We start from the raw sequence: 26,942 nt of genomic DNA on the forward strand, positions 1-26,942 counted from the left end.
GTAAAAGCACAGATCTATGTCACCGTTTATGATACAAAAACCTATTTTTGTCAAATTTCTTTTCTCTATCAAAACTTAATTTTTTTCAAAAACTAAAAATACCCTTTTATAGATCTCAAATTCAATATCATCATTATATAAATTTTTGAGTTTTTTGATTAGTTATAATATGTTATAATTTCAAAATATTATAAGTTGATATTTCAACATTTTAGAAGATGCTCCCTCAAAAAAGGAAAAAAAATAAAAAAAATATATTTATCTCTAGAGGAGAGAATCCTCTTCATGAAAATGTAATTTTTTTTCAAGAAGGCATAGATTTGATAGGGAAATTTTGATGGGAGGAAAAAACTATTGGATTTTAATAAGGTCGAAATTGAGTACTTATAACAAAGAAAATTTGCATCAAAAATAATTATTTCTTTTTTCGTTCACTAGCTATACATGTCATCTATAGGATATTTTCAAATCAGATCAAAAAAAGATGACTTGCATATACTTCTTTGACGAAAACTACACCCTATATTTTTTACAGTTAAAAAAGGGACTTCAAAATAAAATAAAATAAAATAATTCTTACTCCAAAAAATTATTAAAATTATAGGCATAAAATTCATCCAATTCTACACATTTCATTAGTTTACATCATCTTCATATTTTAAACATAGATACCTTTTTTTTGTCATTAATGTTGAACTGTCACATTCTAATATCACATTTCTTTATAAAAGGTGACATAGGTTTGTGCTTTTACCCTCCTATGGAGCATCCACTGACTGACACAAACAACATCTGTACAACCTACTCCTCTCGGATCGATCTTCATTTTGTTTGAAAAGTAGTCAAATTATATAAAGTAATTCATATAATCCCTTCCTTTATGGTTACTCTAATGTAGAACACATGACAACAAAGTTTGATGAATCAATCATCACTAAAAAAATATTATTCAGTAGTATGTCATGTAAATGGGCACTGGCTAATCTTTAGACTAATAGAATAAATATTAAGTATTGTAAATGAAAATTTCAATTGGTGAATAGGCAATAATATTTCTCATAAGTGTCATTTTAAAAGTATTTATTTTAAACAAATGGAGAAAGAAAATCACTTGTCCTATGTTGGTGCTTCAATTTCTAGGGTTTAAGATTAGCCAGACTAATAGAAAAAATATTAAGTATCATAAATAAAAATTTCAATTGGTAAATAGGCAATAATATTTCTCATAAGTATCATTTTAAAAGTATTTATTTTAAGCAAATGGGAATTTTTTTTTCCTTGTTCAATGTTGGTGCCTCAATTTCTAAGGTTTAAGATTTATTATTTGTTATTTGTTGGAGACATTGGCCAAAGATTAGATTTTGATTTTTTTGTGAAAAAATTCTATAACTGTTATTCATATGTCATTTTGTTATTTCCAATGTCAAACTATTAAGCTAACCATCAAATCCTTGAATTGAATTCATTATTTATCCATAACCTTTCAAACCTCTTTAATTTTTTATTACAAATGATCATATTGGATAATGTCTATACATTTGAATTTGTAGAAATACTTTTTAAATTTTTGTTGGTAAATAGATTTTTCATTGTACAAATGGCCCAACGAAGTGTATGTGGCAAACTGTTCACAACAATTGGACAGGCCCTTGATATGTCGCCTTCCTTTATGTTTAGAGGGGTAGCTCCCTCATATGATATAATTTTGAAGTTTTTCAAATAAAGATGAAATCAAAATTTAAAAGATAAATAGAGATTTATTGATGACGAATGCACCACATGAATTCAAAGCTTTCTTGGTCTAACTTAAAACTGCTAATAACAATAATCAAGATCTACAATTGAGAAATATTAATAGCACAATGCTGATCCAAAGATTCATAAACATCTGCACAATACCATGAGAATGCTCACTACAAAGAGAACCAACATTTTTAACAATTTAGATTTTGAAAGAAGAGAACTCAGATAGCATCTTCTTTATTTTCTTGCACCAAGAACCTAAGAGGAATTTTTGATTACAAAGACAAAATTTGTAAACACTTTCCAAATATTATCTTCTGATCAAAATTTTAGCATAGTGTTCCCTTTTTCTAAAGTCCAAAATTTCCTCCTTCACAAACCCAAAATGATCCCTTTTATAGAGATAGAGGATAAGAACTACCCGCTCGTGGTTAATAACTACTTCCCAAATACATGATTTGGGAGAGGTTAATTAACCTTAATGAAATTAACTAGAGTGACTAAGATCACAAATTGAAATGTATGATTTGGAACATGTCTTCAGAAGGTTTAATCATTGACTTGTTGAGTTATTTGATGTAGACTCTTCTTGTGATCTTCACCATGTTTGATATATTGAGTGTTGACATAGAGACAATCATTCACAACATCAATTGTTCATGCATAGAATCATACCAATGTAACAAGATGGAAATGATGTAACCAAATCAATAGTTCCATCTCTTTATAGACTCATCTTGTTGAGCAATTGTGTTCATCCACTTTACAAAAACAACTAGAACACATTAAAACAAGCTTTATAAACACTACCAAATCCACCCCTACCAATTAATTGTATTGAAATCATCAATTATCTTTCTAATCTCCTTGTGACTAAGTCATGGGCCCGCTTGATTCTAGGAATATGAATAACTATTCTAGAATACTTATTGTAGAATAGAAAATGGGGGTACATATTCCTATTCTTTGTTTGGTTCAGCCAGAATTTAATGGGGAATTCAAGGGCCCAAAATTTTATATTTTTTAAAATAAATAAAACTAGAATAGGAATATGTATTCCAATTCCACCTATTTAGGTGGAATTGCATAACCTCATTTTTGGGTCAAAATTGCAATATGTATTCTTATTTTATTTTGTATTCCAATTCTAATTTGGTGCAAAATGAAGAATTGAAAATTTTAAGAATTTACATGTGCCTATTTCACTTGTCTTCTCACTGCCAAATTGGCCCTTAAAGTTGGATGATGGACCATTTCTTTGATCATGCAATTTATCACATGCATTCAGTGCTAGAGTTTTATTCTAATGAGATGGATTGGTAATCTTAGATTTCTTCAACTCTTTCCTCATTATATTTATGAGAATTATCAATAGTAATTATAGTGAAAGATGTTCCATTGTAACTCCAATTCAAAATCTAAGTATTATAGCCAGATGAGATGATGAATGAGTTTTCTTTATATAAGCAACATTAGAATGTACAGAAGTAGGAGAGTGTGATGGGTTTGGTGTTGAATATGATGATACTGAAGTTGAAGGAGCTGATGCAGGTGGCTTCCATGTCAAGATGGGTTGATGTTCAAGGTCTCCAAGATTGTGAAGAAATGTAATACTAGCATTCAAGCACTTTTTTTAGTTTTTAGCTAATGAGGATAGTGGTTTTACACACTTCAATTGGACTTTATTGAACCTTGTTGTGTTCTCCATTTCCTCTATATTTGTACACCCCTTATAGTGGATATTCCAGTAGCAATCTTTGTACCTAACCCACAAAACACTATTACATTGGATAGAAAACTATTTTTCTATAGAGTGGTTGATATTGCCTTAAGGCACTTCTTAGAAACTATGAAAAAATTGAAAGCTCATTTATAGCATTTATGTACCTTGACATAGAGATGGTAACTACAACATTAATAAAATGGCAACATCTTCCTCTATCTAGGCCAAAGCATGCAGAGATTACTTCTTTGAAATCCAAGTTGCCAAAATCCAGAGGGCAACCATTGTCAACAATTCTTTCTTTTGTAATTGGACTATTTTGTGACTGCATGCTCCCATTTTGGCACATGTTGAGATGATGCCAAAAAATGTTATTGAGTTTGGCTCTACACCTGCAAGCTACATTTGCTTAAACATCTCCAAGGCCTCTCTAGCATACCTAGTTTGCATGTATCCAATAATGATTACAGTCCATGAGACCACATTCTGTAGAGGCATTTTTTCTAATAATTCACATGAATTATGTAAGCTTTTGCATTTTGCATACATATCTATCAGGGTAGTCATAACTAGTACATCAGACAATAATCCACTCTTTATTATTTTTGAATGGATATCCATACCAAGTTCTAAACCTTCCATTTTTGCACATTCTAAAAGGGTGCTAATGATGGTTGACAAATCTAGCTTGACACCTACCAACTACATCTGCTTAAAAATTTCCAAGGATTCATCAACGAACCCATTTTGAGTATAGCCCACTATCACAACATTCCATGAGACCACATTTGCATTAGGCAATCTGTCAAACAATTGACGTGTCTTCGGCATGCTTTGAAACTTTTTGTACATGTTCATCAGGGTATTCATCATAGTAAGGTCATATTGAAATCCACATCTAATGATTTTTCCATGGATTTGCCTGCCATTTTTTAGAGATATCGTGTCAGCACAGGCAGGAAGAATAATTGAGAAAGTGAATTGATCTGGATGAGCCTCTATTAATTTACAATGCCAATGTCTCTTGATGAAGCCCTTGCCTTCTATAATGTCCAATCCACATATTCTACGAAAAGAGATTTGTGTCACTCCTATCCTCCAAAGTATAGCGAGCATCCACTAAGCTTCCACACTTGGCATACATATCAATAATTGTAAGAACTATACCATTAATGTGGGAATGCATTTGTTTACCCCACTCAGTTCAGAGTACTGTCAATTTCAAATTGAGATGGTAAATGGATGGCATTGAATTAATCTGCATTATTATCCATTCAACTATAATTGTGTTATCAAGTTGATACCAATGCCATATGCATTTCTCGTGGCTATTCTACATTGTTTATCTGTTCCCTAGCATTGGCATTGTAGTCATTGCTTCTTTGCATTTGGCAGAAAAATTTAGAGCAACTTTCATGGAGGTTTGTAAGAATTTTCCTTAGGGAAAAATTCACCCAATAACTAAGAACTCAACCACAAGCACAACTATAGACTAGAAAGAGTATGATTAGAATATCAATATGTATTCGATTCAATATGAATGAAAGTACACTAGGAGTGCCTGTATATAAAGGTCTATGAGATGCATCTAGAATGCCTAAGAATCAGCATCATGATAAGTCATACAACCACGCACATGTCCACCAGATATGGGTTATCCTCCATTAAGGATGGAAGTAAGTGCAATGATGAAAGGATAAGCCTACAATGGTGCTGCATACAATTTTATGTTGTAGACACCATGTGCTAAATTAGGAGTGCAAATAACTGTGTTGTCTACATGACAACTCAGTGAATGATGCAAACTCTAGTGTTGTAGACACCATATGCTGAATTTGAGTTGCGTACTTTTGTGTTTTCAACATGACAACTCATAAAAGTGTGCAAACTCCTCAGTGTCTCACAAAACTAATAATAAAATAAAGCAAAATAATAAAATAATGCATTAACTTAAGTAAACTTAAGTAAGTGTAAATAGTAAATATGTATTTACACCAACAAGGTTAATTAACCTCTTTCAAATGGGCGAAAAGGTAGGTTGATAACCATCTTTAAAATACATGTTTTGAGCCTCTAACCTTAACCTTTTTGGATGAGAGGTTAAGGTTAATGGTTCAGAATACGTGTTTTGGAAATTTATCTTAACCTCTTTTTGATGGAGAGGTTTAGATTTCAAAGTGAAACACATGTTTTGGACCCTAAACCTTAACCTTTTTAAAGATTAATGATTAATGATCAAGTGGAAAACATGTATTTTGGTTCCTTCCACTAAACTGTGACAACTTTAGACTTAGAAACTAGATTCCAAAGATTTGAAGTGCTGAATGGAGGTCGAGACAAAATGGGTACATCAAGATGAGAAAATCATTAAAAATACAATAGATAATTGGTCCTTTCAAAGCTTGAAGTTTGATATGTTCAAACTTATTTTGACTCAAAATAGAGATGAATTTTTCACAATTTGACGTGCATAAGAACCATGGCAACAATTTTTAATTCATTATTATTTGTGAAATTATGATTCCATTTTAAAATTATAGAACATTTTATAATATTTACTTTAGATAAACATTAATTCAATTAGATTTCTTATTTTTTTAAATTAAATAAAAAACGTATTGTACATATATTTATTAAATTTTTTATTTTCTACCATTTTCACTATTAATTTGAAATTAATTATTTTGAAAAGTCTTATCTTCTACATTCTTAGTTGAATAACCCCTTAGCACATGTGTCATGTACCTTTCTATTCTACAAATAATTGAAGCACCTACATTTCCATGGCCCCTTAGCACATGTGTCATGACCTTTCTATTTAGAAATAATTGAAACACCTTAACTCTTTCTATATGTCTTTTCATTTTTCATTTTAATTTTATCTATTACATATTGGATTTGTATATAGAAGTTTGAAAAATGTTTATGTGAATATTGCTTTTTTCTTTATTTAACAATTGTGTTAATATTGATTAATGAATTATAAATTATAAATTGTTTTAAAAATTGATTTTCAATTGAATTTCTTTTTAAAGTTCATTTATAATTGAATCTTTATGTTTAATAAATAATCTATAATTTTATTATGTGATTTAGATTTTGAATCATTTTACTATATAATAATTATGCAAGTTTTAGTGAATTATCTAAAACATGTTATTTTGTTATTAAATTATATTACAAATTTTATTTTAGATATTTTTATGTTGGACATGTGAAACTCTTTTTTCAAATATACCATTATAAGTATTTTGTATATTTCATTTACTATTATAGAATATTAATGCAGTAAAATATCTCAACTCAAGTCTTATAGATTATATTTATCTAGAACATCAAAATTTTCCATGCTATCATTTGATCACTCAATCATTTGACTCATAAGGATTCTATTTTTATAATATTTTTAAAAATAATTCAGAAAAATATATAATTTTTTATTTCTAAGATTTATATAGCACTTCTTCTTCCACTACTTCAAATTTTTTTAGAATAGTCATTTGGCGTCATCTATTAAGATTTGCATTTTAAAGAAGATAGTGTTTGAAGCATTTACTAAGTAAAATGTTCAATATGAAATGATTTATATTTGTTTATTTCAAAAGGCAAGACTATAGCTCTACAAAGCTCTTGTTTATCAAAGTTTTCCAATGCTATGATGGAACATGCAATGCCTGTTAACGAACTTATGGGAGACTTGGTTTGGTTTCCAAAGACTTGTGATGTGATTTATTTTAAATAAAAAAGTGTTGGATACTATTGATGTGTGTTTTATGACCCATTAAATAGTAGAACAATATATCAAAATATCTTATCTTCGCGTATGCTAAGATTGCTAGAAGATTACTAGCAGATCATAGGTGTATGCTAAGATTGTTAAGTATGTTAAGTCTCCTATATGCTAAGATTGCTAGAAGATCATATGAAGACTCCAAGGTTCCTTCAATGCCAGGTTTTGATTATGGATAAGCTTGGTGGTTGATTTGATTTGATGATGATCACAAGGGACCTTACATGTGTTTACTATTAGTGTAGTTTTTTTTTATTTTTCCTATTTTGATAGGTTTTTCCTACACTTTTAATAATCTCGCTTAGGTTAATAAGCATGTCTTATTAGGTGAATGGTTGTGAGGTGTCACCTTCCTACATGTGATCATCCATTAGCTATCTTGGGAAGATACTTTGCTATCTTTAGTCCAATAGATGGTTGCTCCTCATTGGTTGGTGTTGCCACCTCCTCCCTCTTCCTAGCCTATATAAGAATGCTACCTGGCTTGTATTTGCATCTTTTATTTTTGCATCCTCTTAATGCTATTTTTCTTCCAGCATTTGCATTACTCTCTTGGAGACTAACTCTATGATGCTATTTTGATTTTGTATCATTTGCATTCATAGTTTAGATATTTACTCTTTGCACTAGTTTTCTAGGTTATTAATCTTTTCATATTCTAACATTTACTTAGATTGATTTCAAGACATACTGGATGTGGGAGCTATCTAAAGGTTTTGCAATGAATTACTATTGGGTTTTAACAAAATATGCAAAAATGAAATGGGATAGGGCTTAGAGATTCTATTCTAATTCTAAGGAAGTGATGACAAAAATTAGTACTCTGGTGGACAAATTCCTTAATTTAGCGAGCTTTGCTTCAAAAAGTTATACTACAACTAGATATGAACTAGTGCAATCTTCAAGGGTTATGGAAAAAAATTTCATAGCACCACATACACCATCATAAAGAACAATATCTATGAATCATCAAAGTTTAATATATGCATAAAATGTGTTCAGGCTAACTTTGCATAATGATTTAGAGTCACTAAAATGTCAAAAGTATGAACCAAATGAATTCACCAATACATCATCATATTCTACATTGTAGTCATGACACTTCAACTAATCTAAAATTAATATAATTGAGGGAATAAGAAAAAACCAAGATACTTCAAGTATTAACCAAGCTTCAATGAAAACTCTATTAATATAGTATCTCATAGCAACAATCTTAGAAAATCTTCCCTTTACAAATGAGGAGTGAGGCCTTTATATATGTCCTTGATTAGAACAAATGGCCTAGATGATGACAATAACCTATGGCTCAGATCATGGCACATCAACCCTATTTAGGATTAGGGATAGGCAAAAGGAATCTATATTAATATAACAAGAAATCCATGACCATAGTGGTAAATAGATTCTCACTATGCATGGTTGTCGAGAAAAAGAGTGGACTACAATAAATATCCACTATGCATGTCCATTACTTGATAAATGGTTGGTCTTCCTTAAATAAATTATTCCTAATTCTATTCTCTAAATGCATAGAAGTTTGACTTAGAGACCTTGATTCTTCATCGAAGATAATTGGATTCCATAAAATGACGATGGAGGCCATGTAAGCTTGATTTATTTCCAATTGTATCATTTTATAACTAAGATCCAACTTTGACTAACTTTTCTAAAAACCTCTTCCCAAACACAATCGTCTTCTACGTACTTGCTTGGAATTCCTTGTTGATGATTATGTCACTTTAGAATTTCTTCATATTGAACTTTCATTGCTATGTTCTTATATTTTTGAGCTTGAACTTTGGTTATTGAACTTTGAATGTATGGAACTAGATCGCTCAGTATTTAGATGTCTTTGATGTTGGAACTAGAATTTAGGACTTGAGCATCTTTCTTGAATTTTTAGAATGAGAGCTTTCTCCTCCCACAAAATAGAAATTTAAGCAATATAAGAATCATGCAAAAAAAATCCAAATGAAACATATAGACCAATTACATGTTTTAATATCTCTCTAGAAAGCTATTAAGCTAAATTTTATCTACTCTTTGCAATTTACTCCATGAATGAGAAATTTTCTAAAACTTTTCCATTTTCATTTTTCTATGAAGGAGAAATTTCCAATATTTAGCCTTTTTTCCTTTAATAAAGGAGATATTTCCAACACTTATCCATTGTTTCTTCTAGGAATGAGGAATTTCCAAAAGTTAGCCATTTTTCTTCCATGAAGGAGGAATCTTTGATAGTTAACCATTTTTCCTTCCATGAAGGAGGAATTTCCAACACTTAGCCTTTTTTTTTATGAAGGAAATATTTCCAATACTTGCCATTTTTTCTTCCATGAAAGAAGAATTTTCATCACAACCATTTTTTCTTCCATGAACGAGGAATTTCTGACACAACCATTTTTTCTTCCATAAAGGAGGAATGTCTAGCACTTAGTCATTTTTTCTATCATGAAGATAAAATTTCTAACACTTGGCCATTTTATCCAATATTTCTAGTTTTCTTATCGATGGAAATTTTGAGTGGTCATGGATTTTGTCCATGATGGAAGAATTCTACATCAACCATTCTTCTTGAAGGTGGGATTTTATGAGAGGTCATGGAGTCTGTACATTATGGAAGAATTCCATGACAACCATTTTTCCTAATGTTTTCATGTTTTTCAACTTTTGGATATTTCAAGGGTGATTCTAGACTAAACCATTTTTTGATTGATTGTCTTTCTTGCTCATTTTTTTTTGTTATAGAAATAGGTACGCTTTTAGTTCTTTATCAACCATAGCTCAGTTGTTGCCAAAATTGACCTATCAAAAATAAAATTTCGAACAATAGTACGTTGTCCCAAAGTCAAAATAAGGTCAATCCAGGAGGTAGTGAAATTTACTAAACATAGACTTACTAAAAATAAACTTTCTAAAACTAGTAAGTTGTTCCAAAGTCAAAATAAGGTCAATCCAAGAGGCAATGAAATTTACTACAAATAGACTTATTAGAAATAGATAAGCTAAAAATAGTATGTCAAAAGATGCAATTCTCAAACAAGCAAACCATTTCCATTCTAGGAGCCATGTGGACAACACTTTCCAAACTTGGCCAATTTTAGCAATTCTCATTCGAAAGAGGGGACTTATAAGATTGAGCCTAATACTACCAAGAAGACCAAGAGTCAGAAGGGGTTCTCTATTTGCAATGGGTCGATGGTGTAAAAATCCCACAACAAATACCTTCATTTATTGATTATTTTAAAGGTTGAATAATATTTGCTAAAGCTCTAATACTTTCTCCTTTGAGAAAATGAGTTGGTCAATATGAACCTTTTTAAACTCATCCATTGTCATATGCAATATTACTGATATGATGTCATTACAAACAATTTGGCAAATGGATTCTATAGGTGCAATTTCAATTTGTTTCTCTTTCTCACCTTTTCTTAGATATGAAAACAAAACTGTAATTTGATAAAATGTAGTATAACTAAGATTATCTTTATGTTAGTAGAAACAAAGATTAGATAAATATTACACATTAAAATTGACTTATTTTTTCAAAATTAATTTTTTCTTTAATAATCAATAAATATTCCACTTCTAACATGCATAGATGGTAATTTTTACACCCCTTTTAACATGCATGTGCAACCCAAGGAAGTAAAAATATTGCATGTAAAATGTTTGACAAAATGTGTCAGAGAAAAGGCATCAGTGACAATAAATGACATCATTTCATATGTGTGTAGTATATGCCCATAGAGATGATTGCAAAAGTAGAATGATTGATAGTGCTCTGGAATTATTTCAAAAAATACCTCAAAGAAGTGGTCACAACCACTGGATATGCACGAAATGGGTTTATTATTCTAAATTTAGAAACCTTAGGAAAATGTCATTTCTATAAAAAAAAATCTAACTTCTCATTTTTGATAGAAAAAGAATGAGTTTTGAGAAAAAAAAGAAAAATCTCAACTTCTCATTATTGGTAGCAAAAGAATGAGTTTTGAGAAAAAATAGAATTGGGGCTTATAAAAATAATAAGGGGTAGTAATGTTGGCAGATATTTCAGTCTAGAGTACCTTGGTAGTGTAGTGTTGGATGTGAAGTCTAATTTTTCACTACTTCTTGTTTCCTTCTTCATTTTTTAAATTTTTTATTTGAGTCCTTTTCTTCCCTTGAAGACTACTATATAAATATGAGGGAAAATTCTCCTATATGCAAGCTACCCAAAGTATATAAGAGATTTAATCATCTTTTCAGTATAAATGCAGTTACATTTCTGATAAATTAGGATAAGTATTATGATTGGCTTAAAATTCACACAAGAACTTCATTCCTAAACTAAAAGTGTTAAATAGTCAAAATTGACTTATTTTTCTAAGCTTAATATTTTCCTTAAGTCTCTTATTTATTTTTCATCTTCTATTTTACTTTCAAATTAATTCCTCTTTAGATAGACATTCATGCAAATCTTGAAGCATAGATCAAGTGCATGAAAATAATTAATAGAGTTCCTTGAAAATGTGTCATCTCAAAAAAATGAAAAAGATTCATTGCAAAATGTGGACAAAATAGATTTAGAAAGGAATGTATTAGAATTTTTTAATGAACTAATGTGGAGATGTGACGTTGTAATATTTTTTTGTGTTCCAATGATTTCATGTGACCCATATATCTCATAATTCCATTTTCAACCTTCATGTCCATAGTGAAGACACCCTACAATATGTACATGAAGTTCCAAAGTGTTTATAATGTTGAGTTTCTCAGTAGCTTGAGTAATGGAGCACACATTTTCTCTCATCATGGATTCAATTTTTCTTTTGATGAATTCCATAATCCCCTATAACTCTCACATTCCAATCTTTTCCAAGTGCACTTTTGACCCCTCATGCAATTATTTCTCATGGATAAATCTACCTTTACCTTGAAACTTTATTTTTCAAACCTTTTTGAGTGCATATTTGGCCTTACCAAGAAAAGTTTCCCTCGTGGATAAAAATCCATGACTTGTATGGTGATTTTTTTTTTAAAATAGTCTAAGTGTTGAAAAATATCTCCTCCATATCTCAAATTTCACCCTCTCCAAGTGTGCACCCATGGTTGGAGAAATGATTATTGATGGTAAACAAAGAAAAAGGAAATTCTTCAAAAACATAAGAGGTGTACAAAGTGAATTTAAAGCATTGGAAGAGAAATGTGTAAGGACAGAGAAAGAGAAAAAAATTGGACAAAGAAGATATTATTCTAGAGAGAGAGAGAGAGAGAGAGAGAGAGAGAGAGAGAGAGAGAGAGAGAGAGAGAGAGAGAGAGAGAGAGAGAGAATGTGTAACCAATCTATATGTTTCATTTTGATTTTTTTGTGGGAAATTCAAGAAAGACACTCAAATCCAAAATTCTAGTACTAACATCAAAGACATCCAAGTACTAAGTGATCCGGTCCAAGGCATTCAAGGTTCAAAGATCAAATTTTAAATCCAAAAATCCAAAAATATGGTGAAGGAAGCTCAAAATGAGGAAATTTTAAAATGATAAAATCATTAACAACATAATCCAACCCATTTTAATGAGATAGATTTATGGGTAGGTATATGAAAGATGGCATGTTTGAGTAGAGATTTTCAAAAAATTAGGTCAAAGTTGGATCTTAACTTTAAAAAATGATGCAATTAGAAAGGACTCAAGCATACATGGCCTCCATCACTATTTCATGGCATCCAATTATCTTTGATGAAGAATTAAGGTCTCCAAGTCAAACTTCTATAATTTAGATAATGGAATCAAGAATAATCTATTCAAGGAAGACTAAGCATTTATCTAGTAATGGACATACATTGTGGACATCTATTGCACCCTACTCTCTTTCTATGCAAGCATGTTTAGTGAGAATTTATTACTCACTATAGTAGTGGATTCCTTATTGCATTAATTAGATTTCATTTCTCTATCCTAACCCTAATTAGTATAGATATGACACAATATGGGTCATCAATTATTGTGATCATCTAGGCCATCTATTGTAGTTGATGGCCTATACAAAGGCCCCATTTCTCATTTATAAGGGGACTATTTTTTGAGACTGTTGCTATGAGCTACTTGATGTGTCTTTGTGCTTGCTTGTTTTATTAAATTCCCTCACTTAGATCAATTTTAGTTTAGTTTAAGCTGAGATTGCAACGGAGAATGTGATAGTGTATTGATGAATGCTTTTGGTTCATACTTTTGACATTTTAGTTACTCTAAATTATTGTGCAAAGTTATCCTAAACCCCTTTCATGCATATGTTTAACTTGTATCATTCGTATACATTGTTATTTATGATGATGTATACACTAGTATGAAAATCATTTTCATAAACCTTGAAGATTGCACCAATTTATGCATAGTTGTAGTATAACTTGGTAAAGTCAAGCTTGGAATTTGTCCAATAAAGTATCATATATTTTCAGCACTTCCCTTAGGTGTAGAATATAATCTCTAAACTCTATCCCATTTTATTCTTGCATATTTTGTGAAAACCAAAGAAATAGCTTCATTACAAAAAAAATTACATAGCTCCCACATCTAGTATGGCTTGAAACAAATCTATGTTAACATACATAAGGCCCCTTGCGATCATTAGAAAATCACATCAACCATCAAGATTATCCATAGTCATGACCTAAAATTGAAGGAACTTTGGACTTGTGATATGATCTTCTTTCAATCTTAGCATACACAAGACTTTTTTCAAGAGAGAATAAGATGTTCTACTATTTTGTTCTAATGTTTGGTGAGTCATAAAAAACACATCAATAGGAACCACAAAATTCATTGACCTATGAAGTTCAATGGAGTCTCTTATTAATTTTAAGTTTTGAATAATCAACATCCATTCTTGATAAAAGTGAGATTTGAAGACGTGGTCTTGTTATTTTCACCTAAATTCTCCAAGAGGGCATAGGAATCTAGATATTATTTCATTTTGAATGGCTTTGAAACCTCTTCATATCATACATGTAATTTAATGGTTGTGATGCATATTTCAATGATATCAATTGAGATAGCTTTCAGGTTGACATTTTAGCAAGCCATAATTGTAGATATAAAAGACTTTCATACAATAGATGATATGAACTAATACGTTGCTTCAAAGAGTTTGCTACTTCAAAATCTCATGAGAAAGAATCTTATTTTATTGTTTGGACTTTAATTTATTTGATAAACAAGTCATGATTCATTCAATTGTCAAGATGCTTACTAATCCTAAGAACTTATTAATTATAGACTCGATTCAAGATTTTTGCATAGGTTATATTCATATATTCAATTTTCTTTTGGAATTTTTAATTTTTAATGCAAATATTTATTTAAGCATTGTTCAATGGAAAAGTATACTCTATCACTAATTTAGAAATGAAGGCTTAATTCATATTCTCTAATTTTCCCACATGAATATTCATAAAATTAGATTTTTCATATTTATCTAGAAAAGAAATGAAATCCTTCTCATTTCATACAATATGGAAAGGATTTCATGGAAGTGCAAGTGTCACTATAAATATTTGTCAACCATAAAATCTTTCCAAAGACAATTAATAATGCTATGCAAGAAGCTAATGTAGGATATAATTATCCAACTAGTTTAGCCTATAAATGCAAGACATTTGTATTGTAAAGTGGAGACTTTTTTCAAAGGAGAAATTGTGGAGAAATTTTCAAATAGCCTTTTCAAATTACACAATGTATAATTTGTTTTTTGAGTTTGTATATTTCCAAAGAGATAATGAAGAATGAATTTAGTTTATCTCTTGAGTGCATCAATCAATTATTATAAATATTATTTTTTTCATAGGGAAAAATAATAATGTCTTTATGTATTGATGGAATCTAGTTATCTTTCTAAAATATATTCATTTTTTACTATTTTGACATTAAAATATTAGAATAGTATATCTTTTTGTATGTCAGGGTCTAATATCCTTTTGTTATCGTCATTAAATTATATGCAAAAAAATACTTTGTAATCATTATTCATTGTCAATCTGAGCTAGTATTCATGTCTACTTATATGATTCATGATAATAATTTCATTTAGTTTTTTATTGTTTCCTTATATCCTTTAAAGTAAAACATACAAAAATATTACAAATTCCCTTCTTATGTGAGGGAAATACCCCCCTTAATGTCAATGAATATAGTATTTTGATCTTGCTTTAATTACAAACTCTCTATTTCATACACAATTATCACTTCTCATGGGGAAAATATGATTAGAATCTAGGAAAAAAACTATATTAACATATTTCTTTACCAATACATACATACCCTAAGAAATAAGGATATCATCATTTAGATAAGGAATTATTGTTGGCATCTCCTTTGGACAAAAAACTTCACATGAAATAATGACCACAATAGATGATTTTATACACACATACATTAAAGTTATAAGAAATTTCTCTTCCTTATCCATAATGGAGATGTTGTTATTGGGAGTACCTTTTTTAACTTCTTTATCTAAATACTTATTGTTAGAGTAAATGGTTATTTTCCATTTCACTCTTGAGTTAAGTGAACTTATATTGTTAGGAGGATATAACTTATTCAGATATTATTTTGAGGATATTTTTGCATCTTACTTTTAATCCAACTCCTCCATTGATATGGTTGATTGCTACTTCAAATAGATAGATGATATGTATAGCTAGTGAACAAAAAAAGAAATAATAATTTTTTATGTATATTTTCTTTGTTATAAGTACTCAAGTTCGACTATATCAGAGTGCAACAATTTTTTCCTCCCATCAAAACTTCCCTATCAAATCTATACCTTCTTGAAAAAAAAATTACATATTTGTGAAGAGGATTCTCTCCTTTAGAGATCAAAATTAATTTTTAATTTTTTTGGTATGATTTACTATTTTTTTTTCCTTTTTTGAGGGAGCATCTTCTGAAATTTTGAAATATTGACTTATAATATTTTGAGATTATAACATATTATAACTAATCAAAATACTCAAAAATTTATATAATGATGATATTGAATCTGAGATCTATAAAAGGGTATTTTTAGTTTTTGAAAAAAAATGAGTTTTGATAGAGAAATGAGATTTGACCAAAATAGGTTTTGGTATCACAAACGGTGGCACAGATCTATGCTTTTACCCATCTAGCTCATTCTAAGATATGGTTGAGTTCAATTTGGATTCTACTCTTTTAGAGGATGTTTTTGATTACCTTAAGGACTCAATTTGTTCTCCATTGAGACACTTGTCTTAATTTTGTACAAGATTAAGATTAAATATATTTCGACAACGAAATCAACAAAAATTCTTTTTAGGATTCAATCGTGTATCTATTTTTTGCATCACATTAAAACGATACACAATTGAATCCAAAAAATAATAGCTACTTGTACATGGTTTCTATCAAATTTTTGCTATATAATCTATATTGTATATATAGAGATGATCTTTACACCATGGCAACTCTATGCATTTATCTAGTTTCATATAGACCAAGTGCTAGTATGTGTAAAGATCATCTCTAATCTTTTATGTTTTCAAGTTTTTCTATGAAATTATTTAATTGAATACTTTACCATGGATTCCTTTCATAGAGATCCCTCCCACTTTCCCTCATATCATCAAGAGGCTATTACTCAACCCTCTCACCCCCTATATCGACCAAACCTAATTACTCAGACCTCAACTCAAATCTTTTCCAAATTCAAGATCATTCAAATAATGTGGGATCTAGGTTTGCCAACTTTTCAATATTTTTTAACTATGTGGAGAACCCTCACCTAGATATAGATTATCAAATATTCTCTTATGTTAAGTTCCTTATGACTTCCTAGCTTGAAGAGCTAAATGATGAAATGGAAATGTCAATGAATGACCCTGGTGTTCAGACCAGGGTGTTTGAGAAATTTGGTATCTTAAACGAGGCTCAGAAGATTATCCTTCACTTGTAGTGGGAGTAGGAGGAAGAATTAAGATAAAAGAGGTTCATGGAGGAGGCAAGATTGAAGCTTTTCCAAATCCAGAGACCTAAAAATATGTGAGATGCTATGCAATAGGATCCTCCAACAAGAAAATTTTCCCACTTCTTGCAAGGCAACCCTTCTATTCCACAAGATAATACACCAAAGCCCCCGAGGAGAAAATTTTCTCACATTTTGGAAAGTGGTGCCCCTACCCTATTAAACAACAATGGACATGCTCAGCTTGATGCTAATTCACTACCTATGGTGGAGTAGAAAGAGACAAATAACATAAAGGTTCTTCCCATTCCTAAAGAAGAAGATCTAGCTTTCAAGCCTAAGTTGGAGCCTATGGACCTACTATAAGAGGCTTCCTAGGATATGATGAAGGAAGGGGCCTTGTCTTTACTACTCCAAGTTCAAGAAATATCAATTGTTGCTCATGAACCATCACACACTCTAGAGGGAGAAACCTTGTTGCAATAGCTAGAAGGACAATGAGTATCTATAGCTTGAGTCAAATCTTTCAAAGAAGCTCAAGATGGAGTGTGCAAGGAGGTTAGAGGCTAGACAATGAGAGTATTAATAAATTCTTATGAGGGAGTTGGTTATACAAAAGGAATGATGTGAGAAGGAACTACAAGAGAAGCTAATGAGCATGTTTTCCACTATAATAGAGACATCAAAGGAGAAACATCTAGTTCTTTTTTCCACATTACAAGAGCCTACACAAGTAAAGGAGGTGCAACCTCTTATTTGTGAGGATTTAGATGGGTTCAAGGAGGAATACATGTTGTAGCTACAACATGAGGAAGAGCATACACCACTAGCCATACCATCAGAGCTAGTCCTTTCTAGCCAATATGATACACATATTATAGAACATAATCAAGAGTATGCCCCATAAAGCATCTAGCTCTGGAACAAAACAACAAGTTTTTCCTAGTCATGCTCACTCCAATGTATGAGGGAGAGTTTCACAAAGAAGATCAAGCATGTTTTTCTCAGGTCAATAGTGTCCTAGTGTTTTAGAGTTTCATTGTCTTCAACTTTGGGAAGTAGGCATTTCATGAAACAATGTGTTTTTCATGCTTTCTATCATTTTAAGTTGCCCATGCACATGGGAAGAGAAATCAGCTTGTGAGGATAGACAACTACTTTAACAAGCTAGTCAATGGGTTTGTTTGATATTCTCGAGCTCTAAATTTGTATACATATTAGAGTAGGTGTTTTTCAAAATTTTCCAATTTTTCAAGAAGTGCATGAGCATAGGCTATCTCTTTGTAAGATAGTAGAGTTTGGGATTTTTTTAGTTGTATAGGTTGTAGTTTTGTGGTCATTTGCAAAATAGGGTTCCTTTTTTTTTGACTCTATGTCCTAATAGGATTCTTATGGTAACTAGTGGATGCGTAGTAGGTGAGCATACCCTTTGATTCACTAGAAATGTTGACCATTTTACCCTTCCTTCCAAGATCTAGTTTCCAAGATGACAACCATGGTTCATGTACGTTGAACTTTTTATTTTGCCATGCAGGCCAATGGGGATACAACAAGAGGCATTGAATTTCCATTGTTAGCCCCACATCTTTTAAGACTTTTGCATTGTATAAAGATTCAGGCTATGATGTTGATACCAAATGATAAGTTTTTTTGGTCCTTGGGTCATAAGGGTTAAGCACTTAAGCTCTTCTTATACTGCAACTAAGTGAAGTAGGTAGTGATGACCTCATTTGTATGGTCACCTTGATAATAAGATATGCTAATTTTTTGATAGTGAATAGGTGAATGGTCATGTCACATGGCCAAGGCCTTAGAAAATAAAGCTTGAAGATTAACCACAACTATGTGAAAATGGTTAGAATCCCACAAAGAGTCTTCAATCGAATGGTCGAGCTAGTTTAGCCATGTTATGAAGAATGAAGTGTGACCCCACAAAAGTAGTTATAAAGCTAAAAGTTCTTTGTTGGCTTGGTCACGTGGTTAAGTTAAGTATCTAGTTCTTAGAATGAAACCTCATAAAAAGGTTAAGAAAGTGTTAAATCATCCAGTCATGATGTTAGATAAGCAGTAAGAGGAATAAGTTGTGACCCAATGATCATTGTTGTAAAGTGTGTAAATGTCTATTCACTAACTCATACTATCAAAAAGGATGAGAGCTATGAGGTCAATGACATGGAAAAATAGTTAGCCTAAAGGAAGGATAGAATGATCCCTCAGTCATGGTGTTAAGAAGAAGAAAATTAAACCACACTACAACCTAGCAAGATTAGTTAAAGGATACTTGATCACATAGTCATGTGGTTAATAATTATAAGATATAATTAGACTACAACCATGTGATGTAGTCAAAATGAAAGAAGAATATGGTGATCACTTAGTTACGATGTTAAACAATAGTTAGTAAGGATAAGCCACAAACTAGTGACCAAGTTAAAAGAACATGAGGGACCCTTCACTCAAACAAACACAAAGAAATTTTTTTATTAGTTAAGAAAATTCATGACCCTTAAAAGCCTTTAATATATTATAAGAAAAGAGATGGTTGCATGGTCATTGAGGAAAAGGCCTACAAGTTATAAAGGTGGGAAAAGCCATGACTTCATGAATTAAGGACATTTGTGCGGTTGCAAATGTTAAGTTCAAATGTTAGTAAGATGTAGTAACTATGTGATTGAAGTCATATAAGAGGTCAAATCTTGTGGACACTTAGTTATATAGTTAGTAGTTAAAAATTAAAGATAGAATACCAGGATGGGTGGAAAAGTACTTAAAATACATTGAGCCATGTGGCAAGGGTAGATGGATTGACTTCACTTGAAGATTTGACATTTTTGATTTGGCATAAGAAACACTAGTAGATCTATAGTTCTTTAATGGCAATCAGATCTATTTGATCATCTATAACCACTTCTAAGTGTTCTCCATACCTATTTAATGTATATTTCTTCCAATTACTACAATGCTTGTCCTTCTATACAATCAAGTGATAATGGCCATCGCTTCTATTTGCTCAAAGCTAGATTTGCATGTAAAATATCAAATCTTCTAGTATATGGATGTGTATCTGATAATGATTTCTTCTGATCAGTTGTTATTGCTTCTATATAATGTCAACCCTACTTTGTTAAAGTTTGAACTCAATGTAATATCATAGTTATGCCTAAACTCTATAAAAAGTAGTTGTAAATATGTTTTAGAGGTTCTTCCCTAACTATATTTTGTAGCAACATTATGCTATCCAACTTTTCCTTTCATTCATGAAATCTTTGTTCCTTACCTTCTCTTGCCATTTTTCTGTCTACTTCATGTATATTCCTTGTAGTAAATGTTTTTCTACTATTTTCCTAAGTTTACATGTTGTGTTCAATCTGTTGGCAATCAATTTTATAAGTGAATATTATCTTTCCTTTGAATGCTTCAATAGTCTTAGACCTACATGTCTATTTAGGAGATAGACTAAAGTTAAGTCTAGTGTATATTTTGGGGTTTTCATTGATGTTTTTTATGGTTGTAGATGGAGTTGTGACCATTCAATCTAGATGTATTACTCCCTTTAGATTAGACTAGGTAGTTTACTTTCCTACATCTCCTTCTCCCTTTTCCTTCAAAGTGTAGTTAGGTGCATCCTAATTGTAAGGAAGTTGGCCTTCTCTTGAGATTCAACCTCAGAGAGCATGTCCAACACTTGGAGGTCATTTCCATTTTACACAAGGTTACTTGAGGGTCATATCTCAAGCAAGGGTGAAATTTTTTGTGTCAAAAATTATTGTTGATTTCATTCACTAAATGTATCGAAGCTTGACTTGGAGACCTTAACTCATTAGTAAAGATAACTGGTCACCATAAAATCATGATGAATGCTATGTAAGGTTTATTCCTTTCCAACTGCATCATTTTTAAAACTAATGTCTAACTTTGACTTAACTTTTCTGAAAATCTTTCCTCAAACATCCCATCTTTCATGTACCTTCTCAGAAATTTATCTCATTAAGATGGATTGGAATCCATCGGTAATGATTTTGTCACTTTAGAATTTCCTCATATTGAACTTCCTCCACCATGTTCTTGGATTTTTGGTTTAAAACTTTTATCTTTGAACAATGAATACCTAGGACCAAATAACTTAATACGTCGATGTCTTACATGCTAGTACTAGATTTTTGGATTTAAGCATCTTACTTGAATTTCCAGAACTAGAACTTTCTCCTCCTTTCTTAAAGAATACTTTAAATTCATCGTTAGACCATTTCTTACATTTTTGAAGAATTTTCCCTTTTTGTTTATTATCATCAATCATATTTGAAGTCATGGGTGAACAATTGTAGAGGGTGAAATTTGACATTTGGAGGAGAAATTCTTCAACACTTAGCCATTTTGCCTTCCATGAGGGAGAAATTTCAAACACTTGGCCATATTTTCTTCCATGAAGGAGAAATTTCCAGTACTTAGCCAAATTTCATACTTAACCAAATATTATCTTTTCCTTGAAAATTTTTCAATGGAGAAGAAATCTTCCAACACTTCATTTTTCATCTTTCCATGAAGGAGAAATTTCAAACACTTGCCATTTTTCTTCCATGGAGTCATTTTTCTCCTCCATGAAGGATAAATTTTCCAACACTTAGCCAATTTTTCTTCTACAGAGGAAAGATTATCCAAAATTTAGCTTTTTTTCCTTCCATGAAGGATAAATTTCCCACTACTTAGCTATTTGTTCCAAAATCTCCAGTATTTTCACTGACAAAAAATTTGAGTGGTCATGGATTTTTTCCATGATGGAAGAATTCATCAACCATCTTTCTCCAAGGTGGGATTTTTAGTGGTCATAGATTTTTTTTATCAATGAAGAATTTTGCCACAACTATTTTTCTCCAAGGCACAAGTTTTGAGTGATCATGGATTTTGTCCATGATGGAAGAATTCTATGACAACTATTTTTCTCCAAGGTAGGAAATTTTGATTGATTAAGGTTTTTGTCCATGATAAAATAATTTTACAACAACCATTTTTCTCCAAGGCAATAGTAAGTTGTCCCAAACTCAAAATAATGTCAATCTATGTGGCAGTAAAACTTATTAAAATTAGACTTTCTAAAATTAGGAAGTTGTTCCAAAGTCAAAATAAGGCCAATATGAGAGGCAATGCAATTTACTAAAAATATACTTTCTAAAAATAGTTATTATGTCAATACATTCAATTCTATGGAAAAATAATAATTTCCATTCTAGGAGCCACATGGACAATACTTTCCAAGCTTGGCCAATTTCACCAATTCTCATTCAAAAGAGGGGACCTTATAAGACTAAACCAAAGACTGCCAAGAACTAAATACAAAAGGTCAAGCCCAAGAGAAAAAAAGGGGGTCCTAATTTGCAATGGGGCGATGATGTGTAAACTCCACAACATTAGCACCCACCCAAATAGATCTTCTTGAACATTTCAAGGATAAAACTTGTACGTAACCAAGAACCTTTGACTAATTCTACTTTCACCTATCCAACAAATAGGAAATGATCTCAAAATGGAAGAAACTATAAATCGGGAAAAACACCTTTATCCTAAATTACGCATGTGTGTGTAAGAGTATTCATTCCCCACTCGACAAGAACCTAGAAAGCCTCACAAATCTATTGGACTTGGGTATTTTGATATCCTCACTTCAAAATCATACAAGATAGAGCCTCATAATAAGGAAAGAATTCGTAGCCTCAATGAGGTTACCATTGTAGTCAACCATGAATATCACTCTACCTTTAATGATTATTTTTTATATCACCAATAGAGTTATTCATAAACCTAGAAACCAAGGTTGCTTCAAAGTTTGATCTTGAGTGTGGATAAGCTAAATTGTTGTTGTGATTTTCTAATGAACACAAGGGGCCTTACAGATGTTTATATTGATTTATTTCAAGCCATACTAGATGTGGGAGAAATCTAAAGTTTTTGTAATGAAGCACTTTGCTTGGGTTTTTACAAAATTATGCGAGAATAAAATGGTATGGGTTTTAGAGATTCTATTCTATAGCTAAGAGAAGTGATGACAATTAAATGGTATCAAACTATTTCATTCTTTCTCTTACACCCATATTTGAAGACTAAATTGAGAGCACGAGTGATATTTGGAGAGCTAGTGAGAAGGAAGTATTTTTGAGATCCTTGAGGAGAGACAAAAGGATTTTTATTGGAATTTTTAAAGTGGGATTTGAATCTTCATCGAAAAGGAACATTTTCAATCAATTGGATTAAAATATAATTTTCTTGAGAAATAAATTGAAAAATGAACCCCAAGTATAAAAGTTTAGCAATCTTGACAAAGTTTCAAAATCTTTATATTTTGAAAGGAACTATTCTTTCTTTTTTTGTGTATTTTTAAAATATTATTATGTATGAAAATTTTCTATTTTGCAAGAAGAAAGAATGATAGAACCCTAAGAAATAAGAGAAACATGAGGACAATTGATAAAGAATGAAAGTAGAGGATTCTACCCCAAATCCAAAATCATGACCAAGTGGGAAAAAATTGGAGATACAAGCCTTGGTGGCCTTGATTTCAAAGAATTCAGTCATAGAATGTTTGGATACAATGACCACCTATGCACCTAGCTACTAGAATCATGAGAACTAGAATTGTTGTTGTAGCTAGTTTCCCTCCTACATTTCACCATCTTGAGTTGAACATGGAATGTGCCAAACACTATAGTCCAAGGGATAAAACAACAAGGGATTCTAAATGAAATATTCTTATGAATTTTTTTTTCTAGCATCCATATCTAAACTATTTGTGATTCCTTCACACCCAAGGATGGTTAGAAAATATAGGAGAAGGAACTTAGAATCTACACTATTGGAGTACAATTTTGCGAAGAAATTGTGATGATTGAAAAATAATAGAGCATATCATTCCAAGATTTTTAAGGAACTACTATATCTTGACTTGCAAAAAGAGTATATTAACATGATAGTGATGCTTAGTCACACTTTTGGCATACCTCACTCTTATATATTTGAATCTTGGATGTGGTACTATGTTGAGCAAGTGATGGAAGAAGGTTACATGATAGATTGGGTTGGACTCTTAAGTGATAACCTAAATTAGAAATTGATAAATCTAGAACAAACAAGAAAACTATTTATGAGATAACACATTATCTATATGCTAGAAGACATGATGAATTTTGATGGGTTGAGATGCAAAGGATTGATTAGGAGTGGAACCCAATAGTTGAAATTTCATGAATGCTACTTGCAATTGTATTTATATTCTAGAGATGATTATGTAAGGGTTAATGATGCCTTTTCCATGCACATAGTGAGGACCCTATAAAAGAATTTGCACACGAGATTATTAATGAGTGCAGTAAGCTTGGTAGAAGATTATGGCACTTGGTCCATCCAATTTCCCACCTTGCTATACATCCAAAATAAAGAATTCTCCATGGAGAAATAACAACTTTTGAGGTACCCAACAATTAAGATGTTCTTGTTAGAACTTATGCAACAACTCATAGTCTATGACAAGATTCAAAAGGGTAAGAGGAAGTTGGGATTTTAGATCCCAATTTCTATTGGACAAGGAAAAAATGTGACATGCCCATGTCTAAAGCTAGCAGAGTGATCATCAGATGAGCTCCACTTCTTCTATCCTCCACTTTATCCAAAGTGGTTTGATTTTGATCCCCACAACAAGATCACATTAGTAATAGGATCAAAGTAGAAACATAAAGTTCACCTTGAAGATTTTTGGGGAAATGTTGTATATTAGCACAAGATTAGAAAGAGGATTCATTCAAGGTTTCCATTGAGCATTATTAGAGCATGGAAAATATTCTAGGTTCCTTCTTAGTTTAAGGAAGATAAAATTATAGCTCAAAAAGGATTTCTAGAAATGAGAGTTCAACCATATGACTGAAAAAAGATTTAGAGGTTATAGATTTAGAAAATCTTTGAAGGAAAGTCTTGGATTTTGCAAAGTGATGGATTGAGTGTTAGCTTGAAAATATAGCCACACTAACAAATGGATTCACATATAGATTGATTGGTCATCGACTACTTAGAGATGAATGACTAGGGGAAATATCTAAAGAGAGAATCAAAGAAAGAGGAACTCCATCAGAAGGTGTAGAAACTAGGAAAGTGGAAAGAGGTAGTTGGAGGAGAACATCTAAGGAGTGGGATAGATGTCCAAAAGGCACAATAGGAGAAGCATAAATCTAGAAATGTTCCCTCTTCTTCAAGTTGCATTCCTAGTGTTCAAGAGATAGAAATATTTGAATGGAAGGAAGTAGAAACAAGCATAAGGAGATTTGAGAAAGAAGAAAACTTGGACAAGTTGGTGAAAGATAGATTGAGTATAAATTCTTATGAAAAAATTATGCAAGGGAGAGGAATAGATCAAGATATAGCTAGAAAGGAATGTCTCAGTGTGATCATAGAGTGAGAAATGATGGACTACGAGGTTGGTCTAGTAGAGGAAGAAACTCCTATAAAAGAAATCTAGATGTTGAAGCTACAACTTCAGAACTGACAATGGATAGTGTAGGAGGTGAAGAGGAGATCAATATTCAAGTAGTTCAAAGGAAAGAATAGTTGGTGTTCCAAGAGAAATAGAGTATACCCATTCTAGAATGGTTAAAGAAGTTAATTCATAAGATTCAAAAAAATGAGGTTGACCCAACCATTTAATTACAAGAAATTTTAGAACAAGCAAAATAATCAAAAGAGTATGGGAAAACAAAAGTATTCACTAAGGTTGTCAGACGAGAATGACGGTCTAGGATTTTGCAGATTGCAACTCCTATAGCCAACAAGGGAAAGGATAATATTTCTCCAAAAGGGTATCATGTCACAAAAATAAATCTTTGTTGTGCCTCCCAAGAGAAAATCATAGAAGAATTTGATGATTCTACTTAATCTTTGTAAGATACACTAAAGAAGGTGGAAGAAGGGTCCTAGAAATAGAAAAGAGAAATCAAAGCCTTGTGTCATCACATCAACAACTTTCCCCCTCTAGGAAGGTCCATCGTTCATTCCTCCAACTGATGTTCTATGTGAAGTAGCATATGATATTGATATGATCAAGCAGACTGCTCAATATAAGGAAACTAGCAACAAAGAATAGAGCTATTTCCACAGAACCCATAATAGATTTGAAATAAACATGCAATTGAAATCCAACTTCAAAATAATAGACAACATACCCAAAAAAATTGTGACACAAGATATACCCTAAGAAACCCTCACTGAGGGAAAAATCTAGCCTCCAAAATCATCTATCACCATGTATTATTAAGGAAAAATACCATTACAATACAACCATGGAAGCCTTGAGAGCCATAGCCACAACTGATCAATCCATGTGAACAAACATAATCCACACATCCCATGCCATTCTTCCAACCTTCACAAATTCTCTCTTGGCTAATCTATCAAGCCTTGTCCTACTCGACTCTTGCCTTTTTTCTTATCTCTTCTCACACCAACAACTACCCTTGTGGTTTCTTATATAGTAGCAAGTCCCACAAAAGCACTAAGTGGTATTGCATAAACCATGTGCTAAAACTATGTGCTACCTAACCCATTGACCCCACATTTCAAAATTAGAATTTTAATTCTTTTCCCTAATATTAAATAATTACATGAAATATTATCACAACATTACAATACAACTCATCAAGTATATCCCATGGGAAACTTTCCATGTTACATGCCCATCTAGGTGCAACATT

General features: G+C 31.5%; 1 pseudogene; it reads right to left on the bottom strand.

Annotated features, from left to right (window-relative positions):
* Positions 1 to 2,412: 2,412 nt before the first annotated feature.
* Positions 2,413 to 26,942, bottom strand: part of LOC149545152 (putative receptor-like protein kinase At1g49730) — a 59,168-nt pseudogene continuing 34,638 nt past the window's right edge.

Source organism: Cupressus sempervirens, chromosome 7 (genome assembly GCF_028749045.1).
Source record: "Cupressus sempervirens isolate cs-2001-9-10 chromosome 7, ASM2874904v1, whole genome shotgun sequence".
In the NCBI taxonomy this organism is placed as follows: domain Eukaryota; kingdom Viridiplantae; phylum Streptophyta; class Pinopsida; order Cupressales; family Cupressaceae; genus Cupressus; species Cupressus sempervirens.